We start from the raw sequence: 24,225 nt of genomic DNA on the forward strand, positions 1-24,225 counted from the left end.
GCACACAGTGAGAAATTGGCCATCTGGAAACCACGGAGAGAAGCCACTGGAGAAATTTAATCCTTTGACACCTTAATCATAGACTTCCATTCTCCAGATCAGTGAGAAAATGTTTGTGTTGTTTAAGACACCCAGCCTGTGATTATGACAATTTGTTTTGGCAGTCCTGGCAGACAATTACACTAAAGAAAGTCACCTTTGCCTGAATTTCCCAAAAATTCTGGGATCACTGTTACCATCTCTTAGAACACATAGACTTCGAAAGATTCTGCCTCTTGAAATATCTCTAGAATTTTCTAGGAATGCATATGTTTCTATCTACAACCAAAAATGTTGTAGACTTGCTGTTCTTTCCCAGTAGAATAGCAATGCATATGTGCCTGTCAAGATAGGACTCTATAAAACATTGATTTAATGATTATTTGCCCAGGAAAATTTAGGCTACTACCATCTTGTTCATTGCTCCACAATAATAGTCATGTAAAATCTGACACAACTGCTACTGTTCTTGAGGGACTAATCTAGAAATTTTCTACAGAAATGAATGGGACTGCTTCTACCACCTCTGTGGTAGTTGTTGGGCACACATCTAAAAGCTTCAGGGGCTGGAGTTCCTATTGTGGCTTGGAGGTTTAAGGATCCAATGTGTCTGTGTGAGAATGTGGGTTTAATCCCTGGCCTTTCTCAGTGGGTTAAGGACCCAACATTGCCACAAGCTACAGGGTAGTTGGCAGATGTTACTCAGATCCAGCATTGCTGTGGCATAGACCAGCAGTTACAGCTCCAACTTGACACCTGGTCTGGGAACTTCCATATGATGCAGTGCAACTGTAGAAAGAAAACTAAATAAAAGCAGCAGGGACAAAGCCTCTAGTCACATGGAACTTGTAATCTTATAAGAAAAGCAGCAATTAAGTAAATTTTCTTATAATTAAAATGAGAGAATTTTCATGTAACTGAAGTACCTAATGTAATCTTGGAATATGGGGAAGTCTTCTCTGGAAAAGCAACTTTAAGGCTGAGATGAGAATGATGAAGAGTTAATCATGAAGAGAATTAATGAAGACCTGAGGAAGCACAGAGTTTGGAGAGCTCAGGGATCAGAATGCTATGTGCTAGACCATAGTAAGCAAGTACAATGGGGCTGGATATGCGGTGAGAGAAAAGTCAGGTAAGATTACATACTAGGGGTGGACAGAAGGAGAGCTTATGTGACATGATGCTTTCAGACCACTTTTTGTATCTGGCAAAAAGTTAAATCTACTTTGTAATGCTTCCAGGTGATTAATTTTACTATGCCAAGTAATTATAAAACAAATTACCATGAAGTGATGATTTAACACATGTACTGGTGGTAATTGAATGGTCAAGTGAGATTAATTCAATTGATTTCAATATGTGAGAGTATTTCTTTGGAGCTAGTGCAGAGACTACCTGTATTGGATCTGTTGCTTGAAATATATGCTTATGGAAAGCATTTAAGGTGTTGGAGATGGAGCTAGAGTGTGTGTTCAAAAAATATATAAAACTCTGTGACTTTTGGTAAGGGTCTCCACTTGCCCAGAAAATAATGAAGTTGTCTCATAATTTTTGAAGAATTAGAGTTTCTAAGACTAAATTTTTTGCCAAATCAGAGAGTTGCACACAGTTTGAGAGTTGAGATTTCTAGGACCAGAACTCCATGTTTCTGCCAGGTGCTATGTCTCCAAGCAGGAAAACAAAAGTGTGGTTCTCTCTGCTGTGTTGAATATCCCACTTAGTCTTAAATACAATAACTTTGTCTTTGATGGCAGATGAACAGAACTAGTAAATATTTCCTCAATTGTCATTGTTAGTAAGGAAAGTTTCCTGTTTTACTTTAGAAGTCATTTCTAAATCAAAGTAGCTTTTGAAAGTCTTAAGCAGCAGGTGACTCAGACACCATCTATTTATTATAACCCAGCCTGATAATTTCAGCAAATGAGTCTTAAATGCAAATGGCTCAACAATGCCTTTAGCCTGTAATTTATTTCTAAGACACTTATTATTGTCTACCCCAAAGCTATTGAAATTGTTTAAGCTAGAAAAATAGAGATGCCTTTAAAAATGAAAACTAAGTAATTAGGGATGGCCCTCAAATATCCTCTAGGTAATCATTAGATTCATAAAGCAAAGATAATTGGTGAAATGAGACTTTAAGTCTGTATCATTGTTGAACCGGTTGATAGCTTCTACAGCAAAGATTGGAACATTATAGGTAAAAGAAATCTTGATTTGCCCCAATTTTATTCTCGCCTATTTCTCACTAAACTATACACTGATTTTTTTTTAAATCAATTTCTTCTAGATCACATGCATGGCACAAACTTCAGAAACTTATTACTGAACCCTGACTCTATAAGACAGACACGTACTAGGGGCTGCCTGTATATGAAAGGAAGACAAAGATAAATAAGAGTAACATTCTTTTTCCTTGAGAGAATACCATTTAATGGAAGACAAAGATACATATATAGCAACTGTGAACTGACAGGTACTAAAAGTGAGGAATGAAAAGTGACATCAGACCAGGGCTTTGGCACTAGTTGATCCTGAAATAAGAAAAATAAGGAAAGTGTATAGAAATTTTTCATAAAGTTAAATATATTTAATTGAAAAAACTCAAATTCTAATATAAATCTTCTTGATTTCTTTTGAGGTGAATATAATTCTTTATGAAAAGATGGTGATATAGATGGAAAGGTAGAAAATTCTGTGATGGACTCAGAAACTCTGCTTTATTGGCTAGAACATCTAAATATCTGAGATCTACTGTTTCGAGAGCCAAAGAGGAGCCATCTCAGTGCCTAGATTTAAGGAAGTCTTCATAAAGGAGGTAGCTTTGAGTTGGGTGTGCCTTGAATGGACTACTTAGAATTCTATTCAATTTTGTCCTCTGTGGATCATGATTCAAAAGTAAAATATTATAGATAGAAGAATAGATGTTGAACAGATCAATCTAGTCTCCTTAATATTCAAAGAATACTAAAATGTTCTTTATAATCAAGAAGTGTAACTCTACATATTGTATTCTTAAAGGTTCTTTTGTTAAAAAAAAATCAAGGCAAGGAAAATGTAAACACTAAATATAAGAACACATAAGTGTTCTCTAAAGCCCCCAAACAGAAAAAAACTGCAACGAGCCTCAACAACAGAGTAGCAATAACAACAAAGCTACGCATAGCCAAAACCACAACTCCCAAGTTCACTTGTTCCAATTCAAATTATAAGCAGAGACTAACTTCATCCATCAGTATAAATTCCATGTTCTAAGGAGATCATCTGCTTAACTAAGCATGAAAGAGGTAGTCCTCCCTAGTCAAACTCATTCCATCTTGGAATGAATAAGGGGAAATGCACCCATAGATTTATGTACGGTAAATAATCATGTCAGATACTCTCTTGAAAGTAGTACATGGGAGTGTTCCTTGTGGCTCAGCAGATTAAGAGCCAGACATAGTGTCTGTGAGGATGCAAATTTGATCTTTGACCTTGATCAGTGGGTTAAGAGTCTGGCACTGCCAAAATCTGTGGTGTAGGTTGCAAATATAGCTTAGATATGGCATTGCTGTGTCTGTGCCATAGGCCGGCAGTTCTGATTCAGTCCCTAGCCCAGGAACTTCCATATGCTACTGGTGTAGCTGTAAAAAGAAAAAGAAATAAAAGCCAGTACTTGTATCATTGTTATTTAGTTGTATTGGAGAATTAGCATTGTATTTATTATTTAATCTACTCAGCAAGTGAATGAATAAATATTGTAATCATAACCTCTTTTTGAGAAAGGAAACTTAAGTCCCAGTAAGATTAAGATCTTTGTTCAATATCATACAACATTTAAGTAGAAGAGCTTGTATGTAAACTTGTGCAGCTTGGCTATAGGACCAAAATTTGATGTAACATGACTCTTGGGCTCTCAGGCCTTTGGGTATGAGAGCATTTCCCTCAAAAAGGGGATCATTGTGAGCTGGAGAGAAAATATATGAAAAGTATTCTAACTGCAATCACTGAAGACTGCAATCATCCAAATGTCAGGAAAAATGTTATTTTTTCAAGACAACTGCAAATAAAAAGTGTATTTTTAGAATGTGCAATTAAGATATGAATGCGGGTATGGCATATTATTAATCTTGTTCTCCTTTTGATCCAGTTGGGTAAATAAGTTCTACCTGACAGAGAAAAATCAATTACCCAATATCAAAATACGGGTAAGATAATTGTCATGCTAAAGTCTTTTTCATTGAAATTACAGTATTTTTATAATCTTTAAGAAAGAGAATAAAAACATATAGAGATTTTAATAAACATAATTTATTAAATTCTGCTGCTTTGGACACTGGAATATATCTTGATCATATGCTTTTTTCGTATTTGAGTTATAAATATCGTCATACTAAATACCATAAGACAATACAAAAGATGATTGGAATGAAAGACAATATCCACAATGAGCTGGAGAAATGTTATTTAATAAGATATAAGATAATTTACCACCTATATATACATATTACAAATTTATATTGATCCAGGAAAATAAGATGAAGTGGAATTTACTATGAAAAAACTATGATGGGAGTTCCCGTTGTGGCGCAGTGGTTAACGAATCTGATTAGGAATCAGGTTGCAGGTTCAATCCCTGACCTTGCTCAGTGGGTTAAGGATCTGGCATTGCCGTGAGCTATGGTGTAGGTTGCAGACACAGCTCAGATCCCGCTTTGCTGTGGCTCTGGCATAGGCTGCAGCTCCAATTAGACCCCTATACTGGGAACCTCCATATGCCATGAGAGTGGCCCTAGAAAAGGCAAAAAGACCAAAAAAAAAAAAAAAAAAAAAAAAAAAGAAAAGAAAAAAGGAGTTCCCGTCATGGCGCAGTGGTTAACGAATCCGACTAGGAACCATGAGGTTGCGGGTTCGGTCCCTGCCCTTGCTCAGTGGGTTAAGAATCCGGCGTTGCTGTGAGCTGTGGTGTAGGTTGCAGACGCGGCTCGGATCCCGCGTTGGGCTCGGATCCCGCGTTGCTGTGGCTGTGGCATAGGCCGGTGGCTACAGCTCTGATTCGACCCCTAGCGTGGGAACCTCCATATGCCACGGGAGTGGCCCAAGAAATAGCAAAAAAAAGATAAAAAAAAAAAAAGAAAGAAAAGAAAAGAAAAAACTATGATGTACCTTAATACCTTAAATGAATATCTAAGAAAAAGTAATCAATAAACTGAAAGGTGAAAAAATCCAGTCATGTTCTTTTATATAAACATAAAAGTAGGTTGAGAAGTAGATTAAATATATATAAATTCATATCAAACAGTGATTTTTATTATACAATGGAAGAAGGATAAGAGTATTCATGAGGAAGATAAAATAAAGGTTATAAAAGAGAAAAATGGAATCCTGTATATATATTTATTAACCAAATAGACATATATTGACTATTTCAGATGAGAGGTAGCTCAATTGAAAATACAATTTCATTGGAATTAGTAGGTAAATGTATCAATTATAAAAATTCTATCATGAAGATATTTTTATAATGTATTAAAAAAAGTTGGGTAAACTTAAATAGTATGAAAAGCATACTTTTGGTCAATCTAAAGTGAGCATAAAGAAGTTTTTAACCCAGTGGAAGTTGGAAATAGGAAAAACAGCCCTATTTGTTCAGCCTGAAAAGGAGGTAGTTTCCCCTTTTCCAGTGTTGCAGGTCTCAAGATCTTGGCCTGCTGATCCTACAGGTACATCAGATTAGATGTACCCCCAGATCATCTCATCATCTTTTCCTCAAACAAGATCCACATTTTAAGTTAATCTCCTTTTTGTTTTCATAGCAACTTCCTCCTTGCAACTATTACCCTAACCCTATTACATGTTACCAAAATATAGATCAGAGTAATGTTTTGCTTAAACACATTGAAGGGATCTCCAGACCTTCAATAACTTCCCCACTGCTTATTATGCTATGGTTAACTCTACAATTAAGCTTTTTTCCATTTCTCAATAAGTCCACTCTATAGTTTCACTTATATCTATGCTTCTGTAATTCTTATCTAATTACAGTTTTGAAATATTTCAGGTACCAAATATCTCCATGATATTAGGAGATATCTCTTTCATCTGCCTGGAGTGCCATTCTCCGATCTATCTCAAAACTTAGCTTTAAATGCTTTGTGAAGACATCTTCTCCTCATTCCAGGCAAATTTAGCATATTTGGGCCTGTAATATATTCTGAATATGCTTTTATAATATTAAATATTTTATTGCTAAATCTTTTACTATACCATACCATTTATGAGTCTTTCATCCCCATAATAAACTATAAGTTCCTGAAGATAACACATATTTATTTCATCTTTCTCTTCTCAACACCTAATGCATAACATACATACTAGTATCCTAGCAGTTGTGGTTGCACCATATCCTAGGTAAACTAGAAAAGACAGACATTCCAGACTGTAGTGATCTGAGAAATTTTATTTCCCCAAAATAAGACACTATCAAAGCAAATAGTAGATGAAACTCTCATAGCTTATCTCAAAGGTATATATTTTGACATAAGTTTATATCAGAAAAAAAAACTCTCCCTTTTATTAAATGAAAATTTGCTTATGGATTTGGCCTTTATGTGTTAACAATCCTGTTATTTTTAATAATGACAGTGTCTTTCCATTATTTATGTTTTCCTATCTTATCACACAGAATAATACCAAATAGTATTACTTTAGAATAATACCAAATAGTAACAGTCATGCTGTGCACCCTTGACTTATTCCTGATTTTAAGAATACTTCTGACATCTCTATAGCAATGATAGCTCATGTAGATGACTCATATTAGGCTAAGGGAGTTCCCATTTATTACTAATTTGTTATCATTCATAAGTATTTAGTCACAAGTTTTTCATCTATTTTGAGATAATGTTTCTCTAATATTTAAATATGGAAATTTACAGCTATAAATTGATTTTTAAATGTTAAGGATCATGAGTTGTTTCTAGTTTGGGGTTATTGCTTATAGTGTGATTATAGGAGTTCCCTTGTGGTACAGCAGTTTAAGGATCCATTGTTGTCACTGAAGCAACATATGTTGCTGCTGTGGATTGGGTTTGATCCCTGGCCCAAGTTCTTCCACATGCCACAGGTGCGGCCAAAAAGAAATAGTGTGGATATACATTCTATGAATGTATCTTTTAGTGCATGTAAGTCTACATATATATAGAAACAGAATCAATGGGTCACAAGATGTGCTTTTATCTCACTTTAGTGGAAACTTTTACAAATTTATTTAAAATTGCTGTACCAGGAATTCTCATTGTAGTGCACTTGGTTAGAAATCCAACTGCAGTGGCTCAGGTTGCTGTGGAAGAGTGAGTTCAATGCCTGGCTTGGTGCTCTGGGTTAAAGCATCTGGCATTGCTACTTCTGCGGCATAGGTCACAGATGTTGTTTGGACTCAGTTCCTGGCCAGGGAACTTCTATATGCCTAGGGTGCAGCCATTAAAAAAAAAGTTGCTGTACCAATTTACATTCCTAATGATAATATATGAGTGTTCTATTGTGCCACATTCTTAACATTACCTGATATTTGCTTTTAATTTTTTTTTTGAGGTGATTGGCAAATGTGTGATGATATCTAATTGTTGTTGTTGTTTCCTTATTTAGGGCCGCATCTGCCCATATGGAAATTCCCAGGCTAGGGGTTAAATCAGAGCTGCTGCTGCAGGCCTATGCCACACCCACAGCAACTCTGGATCCTAGCCCATCTGTGACCCACGCTGCAGCTTGTGGCAGTGCTGGATCCTTAACCCACTGAACAATGCCAGGGATCAAACCCGCATCCTCATGGATACTATTGGGTTATTATCCCACCAAGCTGCAAGAGGAACTCCTTTAGTTATGGATTTAATTTCAATGTGTTGATGACTAATAAAATTTAGCACTTTTTAATTTATTGGCCATTTTGATATTCTCTCTTGTAAATTTATTTTTCAGGTCTTTAATTTATTTTCCCATTGTGTTACCTTCGTTTCATTGGCTCATAATAGTTCTTCATATATGCTGGATACGTATAGATTGTCTACCTCTTGCTTTACAATTTTCACTCTCTGTAATGGTATCTTTTGATTAATAGATATTTTAAAATTTAATATAGTTCATCTATCAATCTTTCATTTCATGGTTTGTGTTTTTATGTCCAGAATAAGAAATCTTTCCTAAGCCCAAGCTTATTAAGACATTCTAACATATCTTCTTCCAGAAGTTTTATTGCTTAATGTATTACATTTAAATTTATAATCCTTCTGGAATTGATTTTTGCATATGGTGTGAGGTACGTGTCAAGATTAAATATTTTTCTATATGGATATCAAATTGACTCAGCTTCAACTATTAAAAAGATGATTCTTTCCACACTGTATCACAAAGTCAACTTTGTTGTAAATCAAGTGACCATATATATGTAGAGTCTTTTTTTTATTCTCTATTTTATTCCTTTGATTTATTTGTCTGCCTTGCACCAACACCACATAGCCTTAATTGAGATAGCTTTAGGGTAAGTTTTGATATATGGTAATAAAATTCCTCCAATTTTCTTTTTCTGCTACAGATTTGTCTCATTCTTAGCTAATTGCATTACATATATATTTAAGAACTAGCACATAATTTTACACATATACACATATTCTGATTTCATTTATAGATCAATTTGGAGATAATTGATATCTTAACATTTCTCAAGAGTACAATTAATAAATCTCCATTTACTTAGGCAAGCCACTTTTAATTTACCTCAAAAATATTTTGCAATTTTTCTGTGTTTATGTCTTAGACAACTTTGTTTCACTCTTTGATATATGATGGTTCTTGATACTAATGTAAATGGTATCATATTTAAGAAAACATTAGTTTATAATTTTATCTGTTATTATATAGTAATATATATTTATATATTTATTTTTTATCTAGAGATCTTGTTAAATTCATTTTCAATTCTTTTTTTTTTTTTTTTTTTTTTTTTTTTTTTTTTTTTTAGGGCTGCACCTGTGGCTCCTAGGCTAGGAGTCAATTCAGAGCCACAGCTGCCAGTCTACCCCCACAAACACAGCAATGTTGGGTCTGATCCACATCTGTAACCTAAAGCACAAATCATGGCAATGCCAAGTTCTTAACCCACTGAGCAGGCCAGGGAAAGAACCTACATCCTTATGGATACTAGTCTGGTTTTTTGCCACTGAACCACAATGGGAACTCCCCACTTCTATTTTAATAATACTTTGGATTTTCTCTATTCACAAAAATTTCACATATGATTTATGACCATTTTTCCCCTAATCTTCTCCTTTTTTTTCCTTGCCATGTTGTATAAGAGAGACCTTTTTGCAATGTTATACAATATTGGGTAGAAGCAGAGGTAGTAGATATCTCTTGATCTTATTTTTGATTTCATGAGGAAAGCTCAATTGTTCTCTATTACATAAAATGTTTGTTATAGATATATTTTTCATTTTTAAAGTTTTATTAAAGTATAATTGATTTACAATGTTGTGACACTTTCTCCTATACTACAAAGTGATTCAGTTATACATACACATATCCATTCTTTTCCCATACAGGTTATCACAGAATATTGCATAGAGTTCCCTGTGTTGTCAATATATTTTAATATGTTTTCATTTAGTTAGAGCACATACAATGAAGTGTACAAATATTAACTATTCAGCCTAATTAAGGCTTACAAGTGTACATACTTTTGGAACCACCACTGAACACTGCATGTATCTTAGAAGTCTCAGATATTCCTACCAGTGCATCTGGCCTAGTAACTGAACCCAATTGGTGTAAACTGGGTAAGGAGGCTCATTGACGAAATTTATGAATCATTTTCTGAAGCATAGAGTATGATGGAGAAACAAAGTTTTTTGTTGTTGTTGTTGTTTGTTTGGTTTTTTTTTTTGTCTTTTCTAGGCCTGCTCCCACAGTATATGGAGGTTTCCAGGCTAAGGGTCTAATCGGAGCTGTAGGCGCCGGCCTACACCAGAGCCACAGCAACGTGGGATTTGAGCCGCGTCTGCAACCTACACCACTGTCCACGGCAACGACAGATCCTTAAACCACTGAGCAAGGCCAGAGATCAAACCCACAACCTCATGGTTCCTAGTCAGATTCGTTAACCACTGTGCCACAACAGAAGCTCCGAGAAACATAAAGTTTAATCCTCATCAGAGTTACCATTCCTCTTTTGTTCTGTTGGAAAAAACACGTTCTATACAAAGTCCGAAAAGCTGCCGTATTATCCTAAAACGATATGAATCCAGTCATACTTCTTTCTGAAATCTAAAACACTGCTCTTTGTTCTTTATATAAAGCAGCAATAAAAAATGTATGTTAAAATTTTGATCTCAGGTAAGTCATAGATAGTCACAAAGTCAATTGATCACTCTGTAACATAATACAAAACAGATAAGCTTTAAAAATATATACCTTTAAAAGTCATCAAATAGCAGTGGGCACTAGGAAGTCTAAATAATTTTATAAAGATGATAGCCCTTCAGATATGAGCAAAGACCAGCAGCATTCTTTATTTCTTAATGTATTTACTGAGTCTAAATTAACAATTGAGTAGAAAAATAAGACCATTACAAGCAGAAAAACATTAAGGTGAAAAGAAGAGATTCACTAAAATTTTACCACTACAAAATGGCTGACCAATTCTCCACATAAAGAATTTAGGTGACTAAGCATTGGTCCTGGGAAACTGAAGGCTGACTGGGAAATAAAGGGAAGTTGCTTAATTTATCTTTGATTAAATTTCAAAGCCCTGTTAGAAAGCAGGGCTTGATCTTGCCATGTAGAACCAGAACACAAATCACCTAAACTACTGATTAAATTACAGATTTAAGCACTTAACTTCATAACAAAGGGACAAAGCAAGTCCTTTCTGGAAGAATTTATTATCTACTTCATTCTCTACTTCTATTTTATACCTAAAGTACAGTGCATACACAAAAATCTAGAAGACATGCAAAGCAGAGGAATGCTATGATTCAAAAAGTAAAAATGTTAAAAGAAGCAGAACCACAGATGACACAATTGCAGGAATTAGTGGGCTAAAAATTAAGTACGTTAACAAATTTAGAAGAAAAGATGGACGAAATGGTATAAAGATAAAAAATTTCTACAGAAAAAAGAAAATAAAAAATTAAAAATTCTAGGACTGAAAAATGTAGTATTGAATTGAATAATGTTTGATTGGCTTAAAATTATACTGAACAAAAGAAAAAGATTGTTAACTTCAAAGAGCATCATTTGGGATTATCTAAAATGAATCACAGAAAAAAATTTAAAAGAGGAGATCAGAGCCCTTTAAGAGATTGCAAAATGTTCTTACATATTTTGTAACAAAAAATAAAATTGTAAAATGAAACAATTCTAACCCTACAAAGCATAAAATACTTAATTTTAAAGAACTATGCATGACACCTACATATTAAAAATTGTTGAAAGAAATTAAAGGGTTAAATAGATTATGGTCATAAATTGGAAGTCTGAATATTAAGAGAAAGGGAAAGAAAGAAAGGGAAAGGAAGGAAGTATTATAATAAGAACTGGTTCAGACCGTTATGGAGGCTAAGTCTCCCACTCTGTATTTGTATTATCTGCAAGCTGGAGAACCAGGAAAGCCTGTGTTGAGGGAAAAGATGAGGGATGAGGTGAGGAGCTTGTGTAGGTTCCAGGGTTCAAAAGCCCCTGAACCAGGAGCTCCAAGGTCTGAAGACAATTAAAGATAAGAAAGAGGAGTTCCCGTCGTGGCGCAGTGGTTAACGAATCCGACTAGGAGCCATGAGGTTGCGAGTTCGGTCCCTGCCCTTGCTCAGTGGGTTAACGATCCGGCGTTGCCGTGAGCTGTGGTGTAGGTTGCAGATGCGGCTCGGATCCCGCGTTGCTGTGGCTCTGGCTGCTGTGGCTCTGGCGTAGGCCGGTGGCTACAGCTCCGATTCAACCCCGAGCCTGGGAACCTCCATATGCCGTGGGAGCGGCCCAAGAAATAGCAGCAACAACAACAACAGACAAAAAGACAAAAGACAAAAAAAAAAGATAAGAAGAGCAGGAGAGAGGGAGAGGTAGAAAGACCTCCACCCTTCCTTTATTCTTTTATTCTATTCTGGCCTTTTGGTGGATTAGATAATGTTCACCCACTTCAGGGAGGGTGGATATCTTTATGCAGCCTACTGAGGCAAATGCTAATCTCTTCCTTAAACATCCTCCTAGACACACCCAGAAATACTGTTTTAAGAGGTATCTGGGCCTCCCTAAGCCCAGTCAAATTAAGACATTAAGTTTATCATCACAACAAATATTGCTGGAAAATTGGATATCCAGAAGGAGAAAAAAATATTTTTTTTTCCCTGCAAACTCAGTTACTATTGACCCCCCCCCATTCTTACCTCTGACACCTAAATCAATTTAAAAATGGATCATAAACCTAAATGTTAAAGCTAATATTTTAAAGTTTCCAGGAATAAACATAGATAAATCTCCTGGTGTGGGCAAATATTTACTATTTATTAATTGTGATAAAAAAGGCACCACTCATAAAAATATTGAAAATTGGACTTAAAATCTTCTAAACACCATAAGATATAGTGGAAGTAATGAGACAAGCCACAGAATCAGAAAGTATATTCACTCAACATGGATCTGGAAAGGATTTATACCCAGGAAACATAAAGAAATCCTACAAATCAACAATAAAATGACAACTCTATTTCTTCAGGTAAGCAAAATATTTGGATGAACACTTCAGAAAACGAGATATTGTACCAGCCACTGAGAATATGAAAAGTTTCTCAATGCCATGACTAATGCAAATCACACTCACAATGAGATTTTAGAATTAAAACAAGCAAAAACAAACAAAAACTACATCTATCAGGTCAGCTAACATTATAAAGACTGAAAACTCCAAGGATTTGTGAGACTGTTAAGCAACTGAAACTCTTGTGTTGAGTCTTAACATTGTACAACCATTTTGGAGAATCATCTGCTGGTCTCTTATAAACATAACCAAGCTTTGATCAGATGAACAAGCAATTCCACTCTCTATGTTATGTCTTGCACAAATATGTTCATTAAAACTTATGATAGTTCATAACTGGAAACAAACCCAAATTTTAAGCCATAGATGGGTAAATGAGAACCCCCAAGACCTCCAAACCCATTGACTCCCTAGCTGCTGTGAATAGGGTGTGAAATTTCTTTGTGATGTGATTTGGTGAAATCCTAAGAGGAATCCTATCATGCAATGGACTGAATATTATTTGTGCCCTTCCCCATCAATTCATATGTTGAAATCTAATCCCCAGTGTAATGGTATTGGATGGGTAGAAGGGCTTTGGAAGGTGATTAGGTCATGATAGTGGAGCCTTTAGGAATGGGATTAAATGTCCTTATAAGGGATACCCCAGAGAGCTCCCTATTCACATCATGCTGAGGTTAAAGCAAAAAGACTGATGTCAAGGAAGTGAGCTATCACCCTACACTGAATCTGCTAATGCCTTTATCTTGGACTTCCTAGAGGTGTAAATGTTTACATTTCCTAGAACTGTAAGAAATTTCCATTGTTTATAAGACATACAGTCTATGGTATTATGTCATAGCAGCCCAAATGAATCAAGACATAGCCCAACATTTTGATTTTGCAACCTGTTCATGGGAGATACCATTGCTAATGTAAGACAACCTAAAGGGGCTTACTGCATCATCAGTCTCCTAGTTGTTACCATCCATAAGCAGTTCCACCATTCATTTGAGCCAGCTTCTTTTGGTTTAAGGAAACATAGAGTAAGACTGGTGAATTTAGTAAGCTTCTTGTCACACTTAATGGGCTATGCAATGAGTTTCCCAGTTCAAAGGGAAATTTTGTGGCACGCCTGAAAGATAATAATACATTCTCTAAGTCCATTAATGGAGGGGCAGGAAGAGGAAAGGGGTAGTAAATCTGACGGTAGGATATATTTCTATCTCTATAAGATCAATGCCTTTTTCCCTCTCTAATGAAAGTTCTGTTAGAAGCAATCAGCTATTTGGTTGCTAGCTGGTTTCCTTGGAAATGGTGGCATTTGGAGCTCAATGTCAGTCTTTGTTATAACAATGATGAGCTTTGGTGAGAGAAAGTATAGGTTATTGGGCTATGTACAGCTTCCACCCCTGTTCTTTGAGTAAATATCATAGTTCCTGGGAAAAGAAGCTAACTTCAGAGAATGAATCTTGTGCATCTAGTTATTGAGAGTATCTGATGATGTGGATGTCCTCTGGTGGTCATTTACGTAGAATAACTTTATGCCAGGATATTTATCAACTTCACTGTTAATTTTATTCAAGTCCCTGATTTACCAGCCAGCATATGGTGTCATCTCTTGGTACTGATTTTTATTGCAGACCTCCTCTATGTGAGGTACCTGAGAAGGTACCCATCACCACTGTCTTTCTTTTTTCTCCTTCCTCTTAGGTCAGACCACTCTGTAGTTGCATTAGTAATGGAGATCTTTCCTTTTTTCCCCCATTAACTGATCTTACAACATTTTTCATGAAGCTGTAAGTTGGATGAGGAAGAGAGAGTAAAGCAGAAGTAGTAGGCACTAAAATCCGAACCAGTTTGTGCCCCATGCATTCTGGACCTGCTAAGTGCTGGATTTTGTGCTGCTTCCACTGAACAACACAACCACTGCAGAAATTTTTTCAGTTTTATGACTGGAAAATTATATAACACTAAACACATAATAAGTAAATTAGATTGCATAGAATTGGTTCCCTGTAGTCATGTATTTAGTTAGCAAAGCAGGTCTGCTTTTCAAATGGAGGGTACTTATCCAATAGAGAACATCGATTGCATGTAACCCAATTCAAAGGTCCCTCAGGGTCCGCACTGTGGTTGTTCTATGGGAGTTTGCTAGACATGTCATTCAGTATCTCTCTAGCACAGATATTTCCAAAGCAGTGTGACTACAATTCACAAGTCCCAAATGACAGGGCACCTGGCACTGCATTGTCTATTTGCTGCAGAGACTTTTTGCTTGAAGGCCCTACTCAAAATCAAGAGGCTTCCAGTTAACACAGTAAACACCTCAAAGCAGTGCATCTGAATAAATGATAGGTTACTCCCAAATCTAGAGTATCTCTACGAATGGGTCATTAGTGAGCAGGTAAATTATAGTCACCCATCCTTATCATTGGCTCCCAATCTGTAGATTCAACGGAATCCTCCAATAAAGAGGGCCAACTGCACCACACCACTTATAAGGGACGTGAACACCCACAGATTTCAGTATCCCCAGGGTCCTGGAACCAAACCCTGTTGATGACAATGGATGACTGTGTAGCAGGGTTTTTTGGGTTTTGGTGGTATTTGGTTTGTTGCTATTGTTTTGCATTTTTGTTTGTTTGTTTTTTGTTTTGTTTTAACTATAGACGATTTATGAACATGCTAGAGATCACAGGTTCAGAAACCTCAATGTGGCAGGCCTCTACATGTTGATGGGTATTTATTGCCCACCTCTGGCACACGTGATACTTCCTACACATTAGGTACAATGAGGAAAATGTTAATAAAATGGTTTCTTTTAGGCTATCAGGAAAATCAATTTCCCTTTGGAATATATTATATAGAGAGAGCATGAGGGTTAATATAGCTCAGTGATAAGATAATAATAAGATATAATTACCCTAAATATGTAAAGACAAACAGCTTCTAACTAACTTTGCTCAGAGCAATAAGGGAAAATATTAAGTAAATATGTGTATACAGAGAAACACCTCTTCCACAGAGATCACTGTAATTGACATCACTGCATTAAGTTGGTGCTGATATATGCTGGAAGACATGATGGCTTTTGCACTTATTATACAAGGTAAAAGGGAATGAATGCCCTTTATTACATGGGTCAGAAGATCATCTTTTGAGAACCACTGATTTAGAATACCAACTGGTTACCTGAACTAAAGAACAAGCATTGCTATCACTTAGAAATTTAGACATGCAGACTGATGAGCTCCATCAAAGACCTTATGAAGCAGAGACTTTGGGGGTGGTACCCAGAAATCTGTCTTTTAACAAATCCTGCAGGTGGCTCTGGTGTATGATAAAGTTTAAAAACTACTGTTCTCTACTTGTTATACCTGTACCAAGTCTTAATTCTTGGAACAGGGTAAATCACCACAGGATGTGTTTTAGCTTTCACTAGACTCATTGAAAGATGGATTGGAATCAACAGGTGACTCTCCATCTGACCTGTGTAATTCCCCACTGTGACTTGTAAAACATATTAATGTAGAGATTATCATTAGTGACTAGCCAGGACCTAATTACGTCCAGGAGGTCTGTGCATTTCCATTTGTGTGTGTGTAAAGGGGTTGGGAGGTAGTCACAGGTGTTTCTGGGAAAGAATCAAGCTATGATTTCTAGGATACTGTTCTGGTGACATTATAAAGTCTCCTTTTTTCTATCAAGGAACTCGAGGTCCCTTAAATTAGCTTAAGTCTGAATATTGAATAAAAGGCCACAATTCTCTACTGTAGTTAGCTCTGTGCTACCAGACAATGTTTTTCCCTGTATATGTAAAGCAGTGCCATAATAAACTTTCAATCTATTTCTTTATTGAAGTATAGGTGATTTATAGCATGTGTTAGTTTCAGGTGTACAGCAGAGTGATTCAATATTTTTACAGATTATATTGCATTATAAGTTATTACTGGATATTGGGTGTAATTCTCATAGTATATAGGAATATACTTTATTGTTTATTTATTTTGTGTGTCATAGTTTCTATCTGTTAATACCATGACCCTATCTTGCCCCTCTCGTACTCCCTCTCCCCTTTGGTAATCACAAGTTTATTTTCTATGTCAGTGAGTCTGTTTGTTTTGTATATATTTATTTGTATTGTTTTTTAGACTCCACATATAAATTATACAGTATTTGTCTTTCTGATTTATTTCACTAAGCATAATATTTTCTAGATTCATACATGTTGCTGCAAATGGCGATATTTCATTCTTTTTTGTGGCTGAGTAATATTGCAGTGTATATACGTATGCGTATATGAATGTGTGTGTGTGTGTGTGTAATAGTGCTACCATGAATATTTAATGGATAGCTGAGCAACTTTAAAGTAGTTCCATTCAAACATCTCTATCTCCTTGAGCTTTTGTCCTCTACTAGAACATGTTTAATCCATCATTAAGTCCAAGCTTAGATTAGCCATTAATAGATGTCTATTATTATGACTCCTAGATGCTCAAGGTAACACATTTAATCATGAATTCTAGGGGACAATACAAACTCGGGTTAATGAAATCATATTGTTTTGCACTTTTGATCTAACATCCCTAGAATCTCCTCACATGAATGCTCCTCAGATTACTGCCTAAACAAATTTGGTGAATATTTTCATTTTTCTTATCAGGTCTGTACTTTACATTCTAATTCTCCTATGAGTTGATAGGAAGTAAGTGGTGATGATAATTGATCCTGAGGAGAGTTGACATCTTCTACGATACAACTTTCAGATGTTTTTGTGCAGGGAGCAAGCTAATTCCTTTAAAAAGTGGCAGGAAAGGAGGCGTCTGTTGGTAAAAGAGCCCTAGGGGTGTTTGAAAGTTTAAAGTTCACAGTATCATTTGTGTCTGCTTTAAATGCCCCCTCCACATATCTCAAAACCCCACTTCTTCCAGACCATTGGATTTATTTCAGTGTAAGATACCTACAATACTTATGACTTGGGCCTATGTCCCAGTTGTAGTTGTCCTAATTCACCAGCTGTTATATAGGCGTTCTAATTTTTCACTCAAATTCTAAGTTGGCATTCAGGGCTTTTGATTTTTTTTTTATTTGTGCTCTCCTGCATCATTGTAATCACTTTTGTCATCATAACAGTGAAGGGCATAGATGATATCTCAATGTCTTGCATTCTACTTGAATTCCATAACATTCTACCATGGGTGTTAACCTGGGCAATTGTGAACCCATTGCATGACTTCTATTACTAGAGCAAGAAAGTCTTTATGTTCCCCTTAAACTTATGAGTAATGCAATACTAGAGTCTCATTTCCTAGGGTCATTTGTATGAATTACTTGATCACTCTGAGTTTAAGCAGAAAAGAAGTGGCTTACTCAGACATGTGATTAATTTGAATTTAATAATATTTTAAAATAAATGAGCAGGATTAAGGGAAACCAACAGTTATGAGCAAGTATCTCTTTTATGTCTTAAGGGGCAAAAGACAGGAGATAGAGGGAGTGGGAACTAGAAGCAGAAGGGAGAATCTCTAGTCTGACAAGAGAGTCACTTAACAGAAGCTGCGACCTTCATTAGAGGGATGTAATCAATCCATGGAAATCCAGCAGGGAGGCAATTGGATGAATACATACTCTCTATTTGCTCTCTGATCTCCTGCCAGTACCTCTCATTGGCTGATGTCTAAGAGAAAACAGAGTTCAATGGAGCCCATTATGTAGGCCATAAATTCAGTCTTCCAGAATTGGCAGTGAATTGAGAGTAGGTCTGAAGAAAAAATGGAAAACCTCTAAGACATGCTCTCATTTATTGAGATTTCTTCATTGCCTCTAAATAAACAGTTATTCTACAAGAAGTTCTTATATATCCTTTGTTGAATTTATTTCTATTAATTTTGGTGGGTTACTATTTCACATGACCTCTTTTTCTTGCATTTCTAATTGTAACAAAGAACTACAGTGGACATCAATATATTTTTATTGAAGTATAATTAATATATAACATTATACTGGTTTCAGGTATGTAACATAATGATTTGGTATTTGTACATATTGCAAAATAATCACCATAGTAAATCTACTTAACTTCTGCCACTATCCATAGTTAGACATTTTTTTATATATAATGGGAACATTTAAAATTTACTCTATTAGCAACTTTTAAGTATGCAGTAATTATTGACTGTAGTCACCATGCTGTATATTACATTCCATGTTTTATTTATTTTGTAACTTTAAGTTTTTACCTTTTGATGCCTTTACCCATTTTATCCAACCCCCAAACCCTACCTCTGGCAAGCACAAAACATTCTTAGAATCTATGAGCTTGTTTTTATTTTATTTTTAAGATTCCATATATAAGAGAGATCATATGGTATTTGTCCTCTGTCATACTCATTCACTTATAATGCCCTCAAGGTCCACCAATGTTATTGCAAATAGCAACATTTCATTCTTTCTCATGACCAAATAATATTACATAGCTTGGATATACCACAATTTCTTTATCCATTCATCCATGGATGGACATTTAAATTGTTTCCATGTCTTGGCTATCTTGGTAAATAATGTTACCATGAACATGGGGATACAGATATGTTTCAAGTTAGTGTTTTCATTTTGTTTGAATAAATACCCAGTAGTAGATTGCTGAAATATTATAGTTTTATTTTAAATTTCTTAAGGAACCTCTATACTGTTTTACATAGTGGCTGCACCAATTTACATTCCCACCAACAGTGCATGATTGTTCCCTTTTTCTCCACATCCTTGCAAACACTTGTTATTTACCTTTATTTTTTAATAATAGCCATTTGAACAGGTATGAGGTGATATCTCATCTTGATCTTGACTTGAATTTCCCAGATGATTAGTTCTGTTGGGTATCTTTTCACATACCTGTTGGCCATCCAAAGGCAGCCTTTAGAAAAAAAGTTCTATTCAACTTTTTAATTGGATTGTTTGTTATTTATTAGTTTGTTTTTTATTCCATTATATATGTTCTTTATATATTTTGGGTATTAGTTCATTATTAGTCGTGTGATTGGCATATATTTTCTCCTATCTTATAAGTGGCCTTTACATTTTGCTTTTCCCTTGTTGCACAGAAGTTTTTTTTTATTTTTATGTGGTCCTACTTGTTTATTTTTGCTTCTATGCTCTTGCTTTGATGAGAGACCAAAACAAAAATTAGCCAAACCAGTGTTAGGAAGCTTACGTGACACCTACCTTCTAGGAGTTTCATGGTTTCAGAGTTTCATGGTTACCTTCAAGTCTTTAATTCATTTTATTTGATTTTTGTGTAAGGTGTAAGATAGGAGTCCAATTTCATCATTTGGCATGTGGCTGTCCAGTTTTCCCAGCCCATTTACTGAAGAGACTGTCTTTTACCATTGCATATTCTTAGCTCCTTTGTCATAAAATAATTTGCAGTATATGACTATGTTTCCTTCTGTGCTCTCTATTCTGTCTCATTGACCATTGCATATAATTTTATGCCAATGTCAACTGCTGGGGATTACTGCAGCTTTGTAATAGAGTTTGAAATCAGGGAGCATGATGCCTCCAGGTTTGTTCTTCTTCCTCAAGATTGCTTTGGTTATTTAGTGGCTTTCTTGGTTCCATACACATTTTGAGATGATTTGTTCTTTTTGTGAGAAACACCATTGGAATTTTTGATATGAATTTAATTGGATCTATAGATTGTTTTTGGTTGTATGGGCAATTTAACAATATTAATTTTTCACATCCATAAGTACAGAATATCTTTTCACTTATTTGTGTTTTCTTCAATTTCTTTCATTAGCATTTTATAGATATCAATAAATAAGTCTTTTACCTCCTTGATTCCATTTATGCATAGGTATTTCATTGTTTTTGAGGCAGTTTATAAATGAGATAGTTTTCTTAATTTGTCTTTCTGATTATTCCTTGTTAGTATATAGAAATTAAACTACTTTTTGTATATTGATTTTGAATATGATTTTTGTATATTGATTTTGTATGTTAAATGTCACTAATTTCTTTTATTCTAACAGGTTTTTTGGTGGAATATTAGGGTTTTTATATATAATACATCATTTACAAATAATGAAAGTTTTACTTCTTTGCAATTAGAATGACTTACATTTCTTTTTTTCTGTCAAATTGTTCTGGTTAGGACATCCAATATTATGTTGAATAAAACTGAAGAGAGTGAACATCCTTGTCTTGTTCCTAATCGAAAGGAAAAGCTTTCAGCTTTTTACTATTGAGGATGAAATGATATTAGCTGTAGCTTCATTATATATGGCATTTATTATGTTGAATTATGTTCCCTCAATAACCAGTTTGTTGAGTTTTTTTGTCATAAATGGATATTGAATTTTGGCAAATGCTTTTTCTTTCCCTATTGAGATGATCACATAATATCATTTATTTTGTTAATGTGTGTATCATATTGATTGTTTTTTTAGATGTTGAATTATCCTTGCATCTCTGGAATAAAGCCTACTTGATAGTGTGAATTTGTATTGCTAATATTTTGTTAGGGATTTCTGTATCTATGTTAATCAGCGATATTGAACTATATTTTTTGTGGGGGGGGCGGATTCCTTATCTGACTTTGGTATGAGAGTAATGCTGGCCTGTAAAATGAGTTAGGAAGTGTTCCATTTTCTTATGATTTTTTTTTGGAAGACTTTGAAAAGGGTTGGCATTAATTCTTAGAATGCTTGGTAGAATTCATCAGGCTCTAGACTTTACTTTGTTGGGAAGTTTTTGTTTATTGATTTAACCTCTTTACTAGTAGTCAGTCGGTTCAAATTTTCTATTTCTTCATGAATCAGCTTGGTGGGGTCTATGTTTCAGAAACTGATCCATTTCTCCTAGTTTGCTGAATTTATTGATGTGTAATTGTTCATAGTAGTCTCTTATGATCCTTTATATTTCTGTGACATCTGTTATAACATCTCTTGTTGTATTTCTGATTTTATTTTATTTAGGTCTTCACTGTGTTTACTCATTCTTATCCGAAGTTCAGTGAGCATTCTTATGACCATTACTCTTAACTCTTTATCAGGTAAATTACTTATCTATGTACCATTCAGATTTCTTCTGAGTTTTTACCTTTTTCTTTTGTTTGGAACATTTCCTTTGTTTCTTCATTTTACCTGACTCTTTATGTTATTTGTATGTATTAGATGAAATAGCCAACTCTCCCAGCCGTGAAGAAGTAGCCTTGTATAAGAGATTAACCTTATTGTTCGACCCTTGCCCAGATCTAAGTTTTCTTTCAAATATTTATAGTTATCCAAGAAGCCTATTGTATTTTACTTTACCTTATTTCTTTTTATTAGCTGCACCTGTGGCATGTAGAAGTTCCCAGGCCAGGGATCGAACCTATGCCACAGCAGCCTCCCAAGCCACTACAATGACAATGCTGGATCCTTAATCTGATACACCACAAGAAAACTCTCAGCCCATTTTATTTTTAATAGTTTCCAGTACTTGATTATTTGCCAAAACCCATCAATACTTCAAAAGGGAAGATCTCAGTTACCACCTAGATTCAGGCTAACCAGACCCTAAGGCAGTGACTTTTAAACTTATCCAATATATACAGTCCTATGGAACAAAAATTATATGCTCCACTGGTCACCAGAGCCAGGCTTCTAGAGCTGTCACCTGGGTGTCAGTAGGGAAAGTCCAGGCTCCAGGAAAGTGTATAAACTCCTTCCTGGGTAACACTGGGGAGCTGTAGCAAGGCAGAGGGAGAGAACAATCATGACATTCATTGGCCTACATTCCCTCAGAGCATCTCCACAGGCCTCTCATTGTGTGCCCAAACCAAAAGCCTGACCCTCAGGCTGAAACCCTACAACAAGCACATAGGCCTCTTTTACAGAAAAACCCCGGGTGTGTTTCAGTCTGCTGTCTTGCAGTGCCTGCCAAGAACTACAGGTGTTGTTATGTCCCTGAGATCCAGTAATGGAAGGCTCTTGGCCTCTAGAGGTGGGTGGCATTCATAGAAACTGGGGCACCAGATGTGTTGGCAGATGTCCCCTCTGAGAGACATTGGTGCTCAGGAGCACTGCACAAGGAGAGCACAAAGATAATGCTGGTTCTCCAAGGTCTCTGGAAAGGATTATAATCAGCCCTTAGATGTGTGTTTAATTAGAATTCTGATCCTCAGGCTGCAGCTCTGATGAGAAACTAAGGGGCTTTCCCAGAAAGATTGAGCTCCTTAGTCTATCGCCTTTTGCTGAGTCCTGGGAGTGGTAGCTGTTTAAGAATTTGTTCATCGGGGATAGTCCTGTGGTACCTGTGAGCATAAGCTCCAATGGCCACCAGAGCCAGATGATGAAGAGATATCCTTTGGCAGCAGCCACTAAAATTGGGGTGCCAGACAAGGGTATAAGTTCCTTTTCATGAGATATGGGGGAGCTGGAGTTAGGCAGAGAGAGAGTGAAAAGATTGTCTCTATTAGCATTTATTTTTTGATATCCCCTTTGTAGGCCCCTAGATATGTGCCTAACCACAAGGCTGATCCTTAGATCAAAGTTCCAGGAGAAGCATATAGGGCTATTGCTCAGAAAGATTGGGGATAGTGTTTCAGTCTGCTCTCTGTTCAGTGCCCTGGGGGGTGATAATCTGCTAAGAACTGTCTGTCTCATTGTTACAGTACCACAGGACTGTCTCCTTGACCTCCAGAGCCATGTGATCAAAGAGCATGCTCAGGGTGGCACCCACAAAAATCAAAGGCAAAAACCCAGGGCACCAGACGTATGTAACATTTCCCCTCTGAGATATGCTGGTACTCTGAAATGTGACAGAGGGACAGTGTACAGATGGCAACTGCTGGATGGAGTAAGGCAGAGGGACAGCGTAGACCCACTGGAAAGAGAAAAAGGAGATGTTTTCTGGTTGGAGAGAGGGGGAGTAGAAAATGGCATTATCCAGGGGGCGAGGGGAAGAGCCTAGGATTTTAGAAAAGACAAAAAGGTGGTATGCAAAGATGGTGCCCACGTGCCTCCAACCCTAGAGATGATCCCATCAGATTCCCACATATGTGTTATTTTCTTTCTTTCTTTCTTTTTCTTTTTTTTTTTTTTTTTTTTTTTTTTTTTTTTTTTTTTTTGGCATTGAAAGTCCCCAGGCCAGAGAGCAAACCTAAGCCATAGTAGCAACTTGAGCCACTGCAGTGAACAGTGGATACTTAACTTGCTTTGCCACAAAGGAACTCCCAAAATGTGTTAATTTAGATGCCTGCCCCTCTGGCTGATGCTTTTAGATGAGCACAAGATCCTCTTTCGTGTAACATCTGGGCAAGATCAGGTGCTTCCCTGGGGCAAGTGTATCCAAGTGTAGGAACCCTTGAAAAGTCATTTTTCAGATTGCTATAGCCTTGTGGGGGTCATGGTCATGAGTTCCACTGGTTTTCCAAGATATATATTTTG

The 24,225-nt window shown here is 36.0% G+C and overlaps 1 long non-coding RNA gene across 1 annotated transcript in view; it reads left to right on the forward strand.

Annotated features, from left to right (window-relative positions):
• The window catches only part of LOC146395764 (uncharacterized), a 160,591-nt gene that overhangs the window by 59,873 nt on the left and 76,493 nt on the right, over positions 1-24,225 (forward strand). The window lies entirely within an intron of this gene.

Source organism: Sus scrofa, chromosome 15 (genome assembly GCF_054392235.1).
Source record: "Sus scrofa isolate SSC_HxYL_T2T_F1_AM1 chromosome 15, Sscrofa_HxYL_maternal_Yorkshire_Landrace_v2.0, whole genome shotgun sequence".
In the NCBI taxonomy this organism is placed as follows: domain Eukaryota; kingdom Metazoa; phylum Chordata; class Mammalia; order Artiodactyla; family Suidae; genus Sus; species Sus scrofa.